Source organism: Aegilops tauschii, chromosome 7 (assembly GCF_002575655.3).
Source record: "Aegilops tauschii subsp. strangulata cultivar AL8/78 chromosome 7, Aet v6.0, whole genome shotgun sequence".
NCBI lineage: Eukaryota > Viridiplantae > Streptophyta > Magnoliopsida > Poales > Poaceae > Aegilops > Aegilops tauschii.
Window position 1 is genome coordinate 88,085,504 of NC_053041.3, and position 7,614 is coordinate 88,093,117.

The following is a 7,614-nucleotide window of genomic DNA, read 5'->3' on the forward strand; positions in this document are numbered from 1 at the left end:
GCAGAAAATTCTGAAATAAATCCAGAAATAATGCGAGCACCAGGACTTGAACCCTGATAGGCTGGGGATACCACTGTCCCTCTAACCATCCAACCGCTGGTTGGTTCGAGTCGACCCCCATTTTTCTTTGACTTTCAATTTTATTTTTTAATACTTTTTGAACAAAAAAATAATCTAAATTATGGTTTGTTTGTATATTCGTGTTGTTTATACCGAGGGCTTTGAAATAAGATCATTTTTCCATACGTTTTTGATATTAAAACTTTATCAAGTTTCAACCGAGTAAACAACAGAATCATCAAATTTCAGAGACTAAAAAATTATGATAAGATTCCTGCCATTCCACGTGCGTCTTGGAGCCGCCGCCCCCGGGCACCACGCGCAACAACGACGACTTCGGCCTTCTCGTGCCTCCGGGCGTCGTGGCCATCCGTCCGTCCCTCCCTCCCTCCCCCTCCCACCTTCTCTTTTTTTCTTCCTTTAATTATTAGGTTTTCTGCCCTTATTTTTAGCAGGTTTACATTCATACAAAGATTGAATATAACCTTGTGTTAACAAATTCTTGTGAATATATATGTTATGTACAAGCCCAAATACTTGCTTCACAGATTCTTGCGGGGTTTTTTGAAACAGAGGCAAAAGCTTTGCCACATTCACTCATTAAGAAGAAGAGAGTTGCCCACTTAATTACGGGATACTGGGCGAAAACCGTTACAACTTGACCACGAAAGGCAACCACAAGTGAAAACATGAAAACACCCCCAACATGCTACCCCTACCAACTTCCGGCATATGAGACGCATCCTCACAGAATTACCCCCACAAAATAACCTGAGAAAAAGACATCATCAAAGGCAACAGGCACGAGCACACCCATGATGAGAGAGCAACACAATGAGAGCCAACAATCATCATCATCATGAAGCAACCGCGAATGCCTTTTTTATAGCGTCACTCTTCTTGCTTCTGCACTTATCTGATTTCTCCTTCAAGATGATGGGTCGCGAGCTAGCACCGGCTCTCTTCTTATCCCTAATAGCCTTCCCCTACAGGAGACAACCCTAAACCGAGTTAGCACCACCTGTTGGGGAACGTAGCATGCAATTTCAAAAAAATTCCTACGATCACGCAAGAACTATCTAGGAGATGCACAGCAATGAGAGGGGGAGAGTATGCCCACGTACCCTCGAAGACCGAAAGCGGAAGCGTTAGGTTAACGCGGTTGTTGTAGTCGAACGTTTTCACGATCCAACCGATCCAAGTACCGAACGTACGGCACCTCCGTGTTCAGCACACGTTCAGCTCGATGACGTCCCTCGAACTCTTGATCCAGCAGAGGGTAGAGGTAGAGTTCTATCGGCACGACAGCGTGGTGACGGTGTTGGTGATGTGATCCTGCAGGGCTTCGCCTAAGCACTACGACGCTATGACCGGAGGAGTAAACTGTGGAGGGGGCACCGCACACGGCTAAGAGAACAATTGATGTCCTTTGGGGTGCCCCCTGCCCACGTATATAAAGGAGGGGAGGAGGAGGCCGGCGGCCAGGAGGGGCGCGCCATGGGGGGAGTCCTACTAGGACTCCCAGTCCTAGTAGGATTCGCCCCCTCCTTTTCCTTTCTCCATCGGAGGGAAAAGGAAGGAGAGGGTGAGGGAGAGGAAAAGGGGGGCGCCGCCCCCTCCCCCTAGTCCAATTCAGACTGCCATGGGGGGGGGGACGCCGGCCACCCCTTGCGGCCCTCCTCTCTCTCCACTAAGGCCCACTAAGGCCCAATATTTCCCCTGGGGGGTTCCGGTAACCCCTCGGTACTCCGGTAAAATACCCGAACCACTCGAAACCATTCCGATGTTCGAATACTACCTTCCAATATATGAATCTTTACCTCTCGACCATTTCGAGACTCCTCGTCATGTCCGTGATCTCATCCGGGACTCCGAAGAAACTTCGGTCACCAAAACACACAACTCATAATACACATCGTCATCGAACGTTAAGCGTGCGGATCCTACGGGTTCGAGAACTATGTAGACATGACCGAGACACATCACCGGTCAATAGCCAATAGCGGAACCTGGATGCTCATATTGGTTCGTACATATTCTACGAAGATCTTTATCGGTAAAACCGCATAACAACATACGTCATTCCCTTTGTCATCGGTATGTTACTTGCCCAAGATTCGATCGTCGGTATCATCATACCTAGTTCAATCTCGTTACCGGCAAGTCTCTTTACTCGTTCTGTAATGCATCATCCCACAACTAACTCATTAGTCACATTGCTTGCAAGGCTTATAGTGATGTGCATTACCGAGAGGGCCCAGAGATACCTCTCCGATACACGGAGTGACAAATCCTAATCTTGATCTATGCCAACCCAACAAACACCTTCAGAGACACCTGTAGAGCATCTTTATAATCACCTAGTTACGTTGTGACGTTTGATAGCACACAAGGTGTTCCTCCGGTATTCGGGAGTTGCATAATCTCATAGTCAGAGGAATATGTATAAGTCATGAAGAAAGCAATAGCAATAAAACTAAACGATCATAATGCTAAGCTAACGGATGGGTCTTGTCCATCACATCATTCTCTAATGATGTGACCCCGTTCATCAAATGACAACACATGTCTATGGTCAGGAAACTTAACCATCTTTGATTAATGAGCTAGTCAAGTAGAGGTATACTAGGGACACTCAGTTTTGTCTATGTATTCACACATGTACTAAGTTTCCGGTTAATACAGTTCTAGCATGAATAATAAACATTTATCATGATATAAGGAAATATAAATAACAACTTTATTATTGCCTCTGGGGCATATTTCATTTAGTCTCCCACTTGCACTAGAGTCCATAATCTAGATTACATAGTAATGATTCTAACACCCATGGAGTCTTGGTGTTGATCATGTTTTGCTCGTGGAAGAGGCTTAGTCAACGGGTCTGCAACATCCAGATCCGTATGTATTTTGCAAATCTCTATGTCTCCCTCCTTGACTTGATCGCGGATGGAATTGAAGAGTCTCTTGATGTGTTTGGTTCTCTTGTGAAATCTGGATTCCTTCGCCAAGGCAATTGCTCCAGTATTGTCACAAAAGATTTTCATTGGACCCGATGCACTAGGTATTACACCTAGATCGGATATGAACTCCTTCATTCGCTGCTTCCGAAGAAGCTATCTACTCCGCTTCACACGTAGATCCCGCCACGATGCTCTGCTTGGAACTGCACCAACAGACAGCTCCACCATTCAATATAAATATGTACCCGGTTTGTGACTTAGAGTCATCCGGATCAGTGTCAAAGCTTGCATCGACGTAACAATTTAAGACAAGCTCTTTGTCACCTCCATAAACGAGAAACATATCCTTAGTCCTTTTCAGGTATTTCAGGATGTTCTTGACCGCTGTCCAGTGATCCACTCCTGGATTACTTTGGTACCTCCCTGCTAAACTTATAGCAAGGCACACATCAGGTCTGGTATACAACATTGCATACATGATAGAACCTATGGCTGAGGCATAGGGAATGACTTTCATTTTCTCTCTATCTTCTGCAGTGGTCGGGCATTGAGTCTGACTCAACTTCACACCTTGTAACACAGGCAAGAACCCTTTCTTGGACTGATCCATTTTGAACTTCTTCAAAACTTTATCAAGGTATGTGCTTTGTGAAAGTCCAATTAAGCGTCTCGATCTATCTCTATAGATCTTGATGCCCAATATGTAAGCAGCTTCACCGAGGTCTTTCATTGAAAAATTCTTATTCAAGTATCCTTTTATGCTATCCAGAAATTCTATATCATTTCCAATCAACAATATGTCATCCACATATAATATAAAAAATGCAACAGAGATCCCACTCACTTTCTTGTAAATACAGGCTTCTCCAAAAGTCTGTATAAAACCATATGCTTTGATCACACTATCAAAGCGTATATTCCAACTCCGAGAGGCTTGCACCAGTCCATAAATGGATCGCTGGAGCTTGCACACTTTGTTAGCACCTTTAGGATCGACAAAACCTTCTGGTTGCATCATATACAACTCTTCTTTAAGAAATCTTAAGGAACGCGGTTTTGACATCCATTTGCCAAATTTCATAATCATAAAATGCAGCAAATTGCTAACATGATTTAGACAGACTTAAGCATTGCTACGGGTGAGAAGGTCTCATCGTAGTCAACTGCTTGAACTTGTCGAAAACCTTTCGCAACAAGTCGTGCTTTGTAGATAGTAACGTTACCGTCAGCGTCAGTCTTCTTCTTGAAGATCCATTTATTCTCTATGGCTTGCCGATCATCGGGCAAGTCAACCAAAGCCCACACTTTGTTCTTATACATGGATCCTGATACGTCCATTTTGCATCATGTTTTCTTACTGTTATTTATGATGTTTTCATCCATAATAATGATTTTTGGAGTAATTCTAATGCCTTTTCTCTCATAATATGCAAGGTATACACAAAGAGGGAGAATTCCGGCAGCTGGAAATCTGGACCTGGAAAAGCTACGTCAGGCCACCTATTCTGCATAACTTCAAACAAGCTGAAACTTCACGAGGATTTTTATGGAATATTTGAGAATTATTGGAGCAAATAACTACCAGAGGGGCCCCACCAGGTGGGCACAACCCACCTGGGCGCGCCAGGGAGCCCAGGCGTGCCCTGGTGGGTTGTGCTCACCCAGGCCACCTCCGGTGCCCATCTTCTGGTATATAGGTCATTTTGACCTAGAAAAAATAAGGAGAGGACTTTCGGGACGGAGCGTCGCCGTCTCGAGGCAGAACTTGGGCAGGAGCACTTTTGCCCTCCGGCGGAGCGATTCCGTCGGGGGAACTTCCCTACTGGAGGGGGAAATCATCGTCATCATCATCACCAACAACTCTCCCATCTTGGGGAGGGTAATCTCCATCAACATCTTCAACAACACCATCTCATCTCAAACCCTAGTTCATCTCTTGTGTTCAATCTTGTTACCGGAACTATAGATTGGTGCTTGTGGGTGACTAGTAGTGTTGATTACATCTTGTAGTTGATTACTATATGGTTTATTTGGTGGAAGATTATATGTTCAGATCCATTATGCTATTTAATACCCCTCTGATCATGAGCATGATTGTCATTTGTGAGTAGTCACTTTTGTTCTTGAGGTCACGGGAGAAATCATGTTGCAAGTAATCATGTGAACTGGATATGTGTTCGATATTTTGATAGTATGTATGTTGTGATTCCCTTAGTGGTGTCATGTGAACGTCAACTACATGACACTTCACCATATTTGGGCCTAAGGGAATGCATTGTGGAGTAGAAATTAGATGATGGGTTGCGAGAGTGACAGAAGCTTAAACCCCAGTTTATGCGCTATTCCGTAAGGGACCGATTGGATCCAAAAGTTTAATGCTATGGTTAGAATTTATTCTTAATACTTTTCTCGTAGTTGCGGATGCTTGCGGGAGGGTTAATCATAAGTAGGAGGTTTGTTAAAGTAATAACAGCACCTAAGCACCGGTCCACCCACATATCAAATTATCAAAGTACCGAACACAAATCGAACCAACATGATGAAAGTGACTAGATGAAATTCCCGTGTACCCTCAAGAACGCTTTGCTTATCATAAGAGACCGTTTCGGCCTGTCCTTTGCCTCAAAAGGATTGGGCTACCTTGCTACACTTTTGTTACTACTACCGTTACTTGCTCGTTACAAATTATCTTGCTATCAAACTACTCCGCTACTTACAATTTCAGCACTTGCAAACTTTACCTTACTGAAAGCTACTTGTCATTTCCTTCTGCTCCTCGTTGGGTTCAACACTCTTACTTATCGAAAAGAGCTACAATTGATCCCCTATAATTGTGGGTCATCAGATCCCATCTCAGATTTCATGGCCTCAAGCCATTTCGCGGAATCTGGGCTCATCATCGCTTCCTCATAGTTCGTAGGTTCATCATGGTCTAGTAACATGACCTCCAGAATAGGATTACCGTACCACTCTGGTGCGAAACTTACTCTAGTTGATCTACAAGGTTCGATAGTAACTTGATCTGAAGTTTCATGATCATCATCATTAACTTCCTCAATAATTGGTGTAGGCATCACTGGAATTGATTTCTGTGATGAACTACTTTCCTCCCACTCACTTCTTTCGAGAGAAACTCCTTCTCTAGAAAGGATCCATTCTTACCAACGAATATCTTGCCTTCGGATATGTGATAGAAGGTGTACCCAACAGTCTCCTTTGGGTATCCTATGAAGACACATTTCTCCGATTTGGGTTCGAGCTTATCAGGTTGAAGCTTTTTCACATAAGCATCGCAGCCCCAAACTTTTAGAAATGTCAGCTTAGGTTTCTTGCCAAACCACAGTCATATGGTGTCATCTCAACGGATTTAGATGTGCCCTATTTAACATGATGTGACCGTCTCTAAAGCATAACCCCCAAAACGATAGTGGTAAATCGGTATGTGACATCATAGATCGCACCATATCTAATAAAGTACGGTTACGACGTTCGGACACACCATTACGCTGTGGTGTTCCAGGTGGCGTGAGTTGCGAAACTATTCCACATTGTTTCAAATGAAGACCAAACTCATAACTCAAATATTCACCTCCACGATCAGATCGTAGAAACTTTATTTTCTTGTTACGATGATTTTCCACTTCACTCTGAAATTCTTTGAACTTTTCAAGTGTTTCAGACTTATGTTTCATTAAGTAGATATACCCATATCTGCTCAAATCATCTATGAAGGTCAGAAAATAACGATACCCACCGCGAGCTTCAACACTCATCGGACCGCATAGATCAGTATGTATTATTTCCAATAAGTCAGTTGCTCGCTCCATTGTTCCGAAGAACGGAGTCTTAGTCATCTTGCCCATGAGGCATGGTTCGCAAGCATCAAGTGATTCATAATCAAGTGATTCCAAAAGCCCATCAGCATGGAGTTTCTTCATGCGCTTTACGCCAATATGACCTAAACGGCAGTGCCACAAATAAGTTGCACTATCATTATTAACTTTGCATCTTTTGGCTTCAAAATTATGAATATGTGTATCACTACGATCGAGATTCAACAAAAATAGACCACTCATCAAGGGTGCATGACCATAAAAGATATTAGTCATATAAATAGACCAACCATTATTCTCTGATTTAAATGAATAACCATTTAAAGAAATAAATGATTCGCTGGGTTTGTTTTTTATCGATAATATTTACTTACGGGATACTTTTGACGTTATTCAGCGATTCTCACATAGCGGTCTTGGTTTGAAATCCCTTTTGAAACATGAAATCATAAACAAGTTGGTTGAAGTAGTAATACCATTTTCTGATGAGAATTCTAAGTCGTACGTGTACGGTTATTTTGCTTGTCTCGCATCAAACAAGATCCAGATATAATGTTCATGCTCAACGCTGGCACCAAATAACAATTATTCAGGTCTAAAACTATTCCCGAAAGTAGATGTTTAGGTAGCATGCCGACGATGATGACATCGACTTTGGAACCATTTCCCACGCGCATCATCACCTCGTCGTTAGCCAATCTTCGTTTAATCTGTAGCCCATGTTTCGAGTTGCAAATATGAGCAACAGAACCAGTATC